Raw genomic sequence first — 7,133 nt, forward strand, 5'->3', positions numbered from 1 at the left:
CCTGAATCAAGTGGAGGTCCTGCATCTCAGCCAGAAACCTCCTGGAGCGGTCCGTCCCGGCTGACTGCTCCTCCCAGCAGATGTCTGGGTAATTAAAATCGCCCATGACCACTACATCCCTTGATTTTAGTGCCTCTGCAAGCTGGCCTGAAAATTCCCTGTCCAGCTCCTCCTCTTGGTTGGGGGGTCTGTAGTAGACCCCCACCACCAAATCCCTCTCCCCCTGTCCCCCAGCACTGCCTGATTAAAAGTGCTGCTGCCACTGCCAGGCAGCTGGTTTTTAAACTTTGGGTGGAGCGGAAATGAAAGGGGGTACAAGGACACCAGTGCACTCCCACTGGATCCAGCCCGGGGGGGGGGTGCCAGCCTTGTCAGGGAACAGCACAGTCAGGCTGTAGGTTTCCTGGCCCTTTTCCATACTAATTGCCACCCCTCTCTGGCCTCTGCCAACCAGGAGGAGGCAGGCAGAGGGAACACATCTGCTATTCTTCCTGTCCTAGCTTAGCCTGGCACCCCGGGCCCATTTGAGATACTGGATACTCTGCTAAATTATTTCAGATATGGTTACTTTAAAGGTATATTGGTCTGTTATCTGTTTCCTCAGATTTTTCCTGGGTGGAGGAACAAGGCAAATAAAGGTGACACTTAAGAGAGCTATGATTACCTAGTGGGCCAATTTGTAGTTGTGTTCTCAACATTTTAGTTTAATGTTCACTGACTTAGAGGTTGTTGATCTCTTCTTTTGTGAAATTTGAACAATTAAATAAATGCCTATATGCAAAGACAGGAGAATTTCTTTTTAAATCAACGGGATTTGGTTCAGGCTGTAAATGCTATATCTAACACTTTTGTGAGAGAGTGCAAAATTTGCTATAGGCAGATTTCAGTGCAAGATGAAAAACCTGTGTTTCCATGCACATATCTTGCAAGCTCCATAGTAGACAGGTTGTCTTCTGCAGAACCTATGCCCCAATGATTCTCACCTGGGACACTTTCAAAGATCCTTTTAAAGGTACTACAGCATGCTGCACAATATTCACAAGAAGATTCACGATATGAATACAATGATTTCAAATAGGAACCTATAGTATCAAAACATTCTGATGGGTGGGCTTGCTTTGCAGCAAAAGAATTGCTCTATTATTTTACTATAGTCAAAAGGCAAGTGAAATCACCTTTTGAAATGGGGTGCCGCTGACTTCAAAAGACTTACGGTGTTGTGCCTTGAGTCTAAAAAATGTTGATAACCACCATTATTGTCCTTGCAGGCCACTTTCTCTTTCCCTGCTGCAAAAGCTGACAAAGCTCATAAAACTCAGAAAATCCAGTTCACGCCATCAAATATCTTCTAAAATCTACTTCCTTTGGCTTTTTCCTTTAAAAAAATTACACGTGAATACAGTTTTTGTAAAATATGCTCAACTGGAAGTTCTGGAAACCAAAGTCCTCTATTTATTTTCCAAACATAGAAACCATCAGCAGCAGCAATGCAGTGCAGGATTTTCCATTGTCCCCTCAATGCATCCAAAATCCATCCTTGGTCTTAGTGGAAGAAGTCCAAGAGTGATAGAATACACAAGGTCTTTCTGCTCGGCATACTAACAGTCGTGCTAAGTATGGCAAATTCTTTTGAGTTTTTTCAAAAAAAAAATTTTAGAAACTGAATAGTTTGATCTTTAGGAGTGAAGCAGAGACTGCTGACTAATTTCATATAAGCCATTAAATAGGAACCACCAGGATGGTCAATCTAAACCAGATTTGACCTGGTCACCTACAGGTAAAACGTACTTCACCCCATTAGTAATCTCCTGTACAACATCATCTGTTACTTTTTAAATAGTTTTAATCTGGTGACAGCTGCCAAATGTAACTGGTGCATCTGGCAGAATACACCTGCTGTGTTGCCAAATGGACTAAGTATTCTGAAACATGATATCATTTTCAATGGGGAAGCAATGGAATGACATCTGAACAGCTGGTACAGTAATGTGGATGAGTATGAATAAAAAGGATAATTCTGTAAGACAAACATACACCTTGAACACAATCACTTATCTATCCAGAAGACAACCTGTCTATACAGGGCCATAACTATCTCTCTGCTATTTTTTCCCAGTAGCTTCTGTCTCCAGGAAAAATAAAACACTTGTGGGGCACATGCCAGCAGTAAAGAAACATTTTTCTTTATAGCTTCTTTACAGGCAAGTGGTAGATGCGTGTGCGTCGTACAGGCTATCTATCTGCTATCCCACTTCCAAGAACATAAGACTAAAACAAGTTTGGCTGGCTTAGCACCAGATGGAATAGTAGTTCTCAGCCTTTTTTAGACTGAATTTTGCAGAACCCCTCCCGCTGAGAACCATTGACTTGGAGCATACTTGGTGTCAATTTGTCAATTTTTTTTTTCCTTTTTGTCTAACAGAATGTATCTGGGATAAAACCAAGGATGGTTTAAAATAGGATGAGTCTTTTAGCATCATCTCGTCCCATATAGTACCTTTCCTCTTAAAAATGTCTACTATGCATAAGACCACTGTCCTCCTATGTTTATCATTGTAAATTACATATTTTTATGAGAAATGCTGATTTAGGAAAACATTTTTTGGGGCTTAAGCACACAGGTTATCACAACTGTAGGTATGTTGTCCCTGTATTAAACCCATGTGCTACTTGCAATAGTTCTCATTTGCTTCCTCAGAGGTGCTTTAAAAGTCGTGTTGGAGGTACTTATATGGAGCTCCCAGTCAGTGTGCAAAGAAATTTGGTTCTGCAGAAGTAGCAAAAAGGGAATTAAATTTATCCCTGGTTTGTTCCATTTCCTAGCCTATTTCTTTTGTGTATTTTGCATATCTACATCAACAAGCAAAATCCATATAGTAGTTACAGTGGAATTCTGATATAAGGATTTCTTGGAGAACCACTCAATTTGATTGCTTAGAACAAAAGAGAAATAGTTTCTTGCAAGACAAGCAAGAAGTGGCTGGCCTTCAGTAGTTCTATGATTATGTTGCCTTCCCTTTCTCAGAACTGAGAACACAGCAATAGTGTAAGGACTAAGAGCAAGATGAGGTGAGATGGTGGTAAAAGTGCCACTCTTCATGAGATCCTACCTTTAACTATCTGCTTGCAGCATTGCAGCTGAATCTGGCTTGGGTGGATGTTTTTCCAGTCTGGTCTTTCTCTTACTTTTTGGAAACAGGTCCCAGGACAGTTTGACTTGACTGTGCCAGTGGCAAAGCAGTAGCCTCAAGATAAATCCATAGAATAGTGGTTTCCAACCGGTTCTCTCTCCAGGTGGCTGCTGCACCTGCTGCCAGGTGGAACTGTCCCAGGTGCCTCTGTTTACAGATGGCAAGTATAGGCTGGACCAGGAAAACTTCCACCAGGGCCAGCTTTACGTGCACCTGCCACAGCTACATTCTAATCCAGCTGTGCATGCACCTCCTGGAAACAAAGTTGCACAGGGCAGTTTCACACATCCGCTGTGGCATCATAGATGAGAATCACTGACATAGAAGGCTGCTTGGCTTCATAGGCTTCTGGTGAGCAATTTAGGTTAATTTTCCAGCTTGTGATTCCCCAGGCCAGTACTGGTTAGAAGTGTTACTCATGTCATATCCATAGTCCGTGGGAAAATATGATTATTCTGCTTCTGAGTGACCAGTCAAATTAAGCTAAGATGTGTAATGATTAGCGTGAAGTATAACCAGAGAAAAAGAGAGAAGAAAGCATGAGCATTTACTATTTTATAGAAATGCATACAACTGAATTCCAAACTCAAAGGGTGCCACTGTGGTGTTTCACTACTGGCTTGAGTAAAGGAGAGCATACATCCAATTTGCTCCTTGTGGAGTTCTGACAAGACTGCCCACTGGGGCATTTCAAAGGAGCAGTCCTTGTGCTGCTCAGATGCAGAGATTACAAGTGTCTTTAACCCCTGCATGTATGAAAATTGAGGACCCAGCCACCTTTTAATTAGGCAACTGCTTAGCTTTCTTGCCAAGAAAACTGATTCTAGACTTCAACTAGACTCTTAGGGGCCTATCAGTCTCCTCATATGACATCTCCTATATCTTCTCACCTGACATCTTCCAACCTTCCTGTTGAATCTGGACCATTGGAGTGCTAGAATCACAGGCCCAGAGATCAAGCAAGAGGGAGCCTAACTTTGTAGCCCCAGGGAAGAGGCACTCCCCTGGAAGAGAGGGAGTTCTGCTTATGTAATTTTAATCAAATATTCATTAATTACTATGCATAAAGGGCATTAGAATTTTCTTCCATCAGTCACCCACAAGTCACACTCCCTCCTTTCTTCTCCTTGCCTCATCCCGTTACATCTCCTTCTAGTCGCATACCTAGGATGTCCTCAGGAGTGCCTTAGGCAACCCTATGCTGATTGGTTACGTGCTTTAGATGAGGCATGTAATCATGCCAGTTGTCAGAATGGGAGGGCTAGGGACCTCCACAGGGCAATACAGAGTTGGCCTCTGGGGTGTACTAGGCCAGTGGTCTCCAAACTTTTTTGATTGCACACCCCTATCAATAAAACAATTTTTGAGCACGCACCCCCACTATATATATATTTATATAAATATAAATAGAAGTTCTAATATTTTCTTCCTGCACCCCAATAGATTGTCTTGCGCACCCCCTGGGGTGCACGCACCCCACTTTGGAGACCACTGTACTAGGCAACCCATTGCCAAAAATGGAAAAGCTATATGTCTCCCTGCACAGGATGATGTTCCTAAGGCAAGATGTGTGTTGTATGACCAGGGAGCTTTATTGACTTAGACATCTTGTAGGTGGAAGATGATCTGGGTCTTCTCCTTTTATGTTCCATCCTTAGGTTGCTCAGAATGTGGAAATTTGCTTATGTTTTGGAAATTGGACTTGCTTTTCTGAGGGATAGACTTGCTAAACCCCTTTTGCAGAGGGTTTCAAAATTGACTCCTACATACAGATGGTTAAAAGGTTTTGCCCTTAGTCACCTGCACCCATTGATAAGATACTGTGCTGCAAATGTAAGTCACTGTGATATTTCAGACAAGATAAATAATGCATGACTCTGGCAAATGAAAGTTTTGAACTCAAGAGGAATCACTGGCATTTTTAAAATAATTTAGGTAGTGTTTGTAAAAGAGAAAAATGGGGAAAGGGCCTTTAATAAATGTCACTTATTTGGCATCATAACCTCTTTAGAATTAATGGTATTTTTGATTAACTTCATGTGAATATAAGACTAGTTACATTCAGAAACGATTGTTTTCCTCAGAACACTTGAGATAATTTGCAACAAGAGGAAAAAAAATACTAAGATTTAGAAGCCAGATCCAGACTGCCCCTGTCTGCACCTACAGCACTGGCTAACTCCAGCAGCCTTACCTGGGGTCCTGGGGGGGCCTCCCAGATCTGCAGCCATGGCAATCCTGCAGAGCCTGGCCAGCAGCTGCAGCATGGCTCCAGGTAGTCCGGCTCCACTTTTCAGCCGTGTGTGCTGCCCAAGCATGCACTGTTTCAGTTTTTTTTCTGTGGCTTTTTTTGATCCCTGGATATCCCAAGCTGCAGACCTAGGTTATCAAGAGTGAAAAAAAATGGATCAGTGCATGCATGGATTGTGTGCCTTACAGCGCAGAGAACCCCATGCTGTGAGGTATGTGGCACTGCAGATGTGTTTGTGGCACCACATACCACATGACTGAGCTCTTTGGGACGCACCCAGTGAGGTTAAAAACTTCCCCCATACACAGCCCTGCTTTCCAGTGACTACTGGGCTATTGCAAAAGGCAGTGATTCAGCATCAAAGGGCATATGCGAGAAGGGCCTGGACAATGCCTAAGCTGTGGCATGGTGGTTAATGGTTCAAACCTACCTTCTAGGAGGCCCTAGAACTTGGGTCTCTGGCTAACTGTGAGTGCTCAAATCTTTCAACTCTTGGGGATAAAATCTTTTTGCTTCCAGGACTGGCACCAAGATACATGTGTAGATAGTTGTCTATGGGGTCAAGGTTGCACATCTGCGAATACTCATCTGTCTACCCGCACCGACGTGCTCATTCAGACAACTACAGGGAAATAGAATGCTGTCCCTAGAGTCCTACAAGACCCTCGGTTCCTCTAATAGATAACTCTGCTTTGATTTTAAAACAATTTAAAACTGTCAACCTTCCACAGAGTGTCAGATAGGTGCCCTGTTCTCCCTTGCAGAATGCCTTGATTTATAGCTGGCTTGTGATAAACTAAATGAAAGAGAGTATGGCTAGAGTGGCAATGGGAGAAGCCATGGGATGATAGTCACCAGTAGTTTTATAATGATTTTTTAAAAATTTCTATGCTATGACTCCATTTCCTTGAGTCTGTTAAAGTGTCCAAAAGATCTTGGTGATTATTTCGGGGAGTATATAATTTAGTGTGTCTGAGCTACATTCATCTGATGGCTGATTTGAGCTCCTTCTATCGTGAGAAAATTTCTGCTCGGTGCACATCCCCTCCCATTTCCTTCTCCCACCTTTCACCACTGCCATCATCCCCAGCTAACCTGGCATAAGGTGGGGACTTAAGAGCTGCTTCTGCCCCTCTCCAGTCAGGCTGCTTGGGGATCCAGACTCAGTCAGATACAGTGGCAGTGGTGGATAGGTTCTCTATCCCTTCACATGGCCTCAGGCTGGCTGGCAAAACCTAAGAGACTAGGCAGGGAGGGGGAACCTGCCAATTGCCACTGCTGCTGCTGTCTCAGACTGAACCCAGTCAGCCAGGCACAGCAGCAGTGACAGTAGCAGGTAGGGAAGATATTGAGGAGAGGGGGGGAATAGGAGGAAGAAGACAAGCAGTTGAGCACAGAGGGAAAGGGTAAAGGTGCTGAAGTGCTTTTACCTGCTTTCAGGTCCCCAGCTGCTGCTCCCATGATGTGGTCCAAAAAGGCAGGGTGCAATCAGACCACTGCACCTCTCTGGATCCACCTCGGTAAAGACCTAGTATGTTTCTGCACTGATGTGGTTAGACATGTTGGTTGCTTTCTCGTCTGCTGATTAGCATGTTACTGACTTATTTGTAATAGAATTTGAATAGACTGCTCACATTTGCTGAGCATCCCCATGGGATGATTATGGGCAATTATTCATTTTCCCCAAAATT

General features: G+C 43.4%; 1 long non-coding RNA gene across 1 annotated transcript in view; it reads right to left on the reverse strand.

Annotated features, from left to right (window-relative positions):
- LOC109302571 overlaps window positions 1–6,528 on the reverse strand; it is a 16,275-nt gene extending 9,747 nt beyond the window's left edge. The window contains exon 1 of the long non-coding RNA XR_002098847.1: window positions 6,518–6,528. This is a non-coding gene — a long non-coding RNA (uncharacterized LOC109302571). The remainder of the gene's footprint in view (window positions 1–6,517) is intronic.
- Window positions 6,529–7,133: the final 605 nt, after the last annotated feature.

This window comes from Gavialis gangeticus, unplaced genomic scaffold (assembly GCF_001723915.1).
Source record: "Gavialis gangeticus isolate Ggan-Ray unplaced genomic scaffold, GavGan_comp1, whole genome shotgun sequence".
NCBI classification, from domain to species: Eukaryota; Metazoa; Chordata; order Crocodylia; family Gavialidae; genus Gavialis; species Gavialis gangeticus.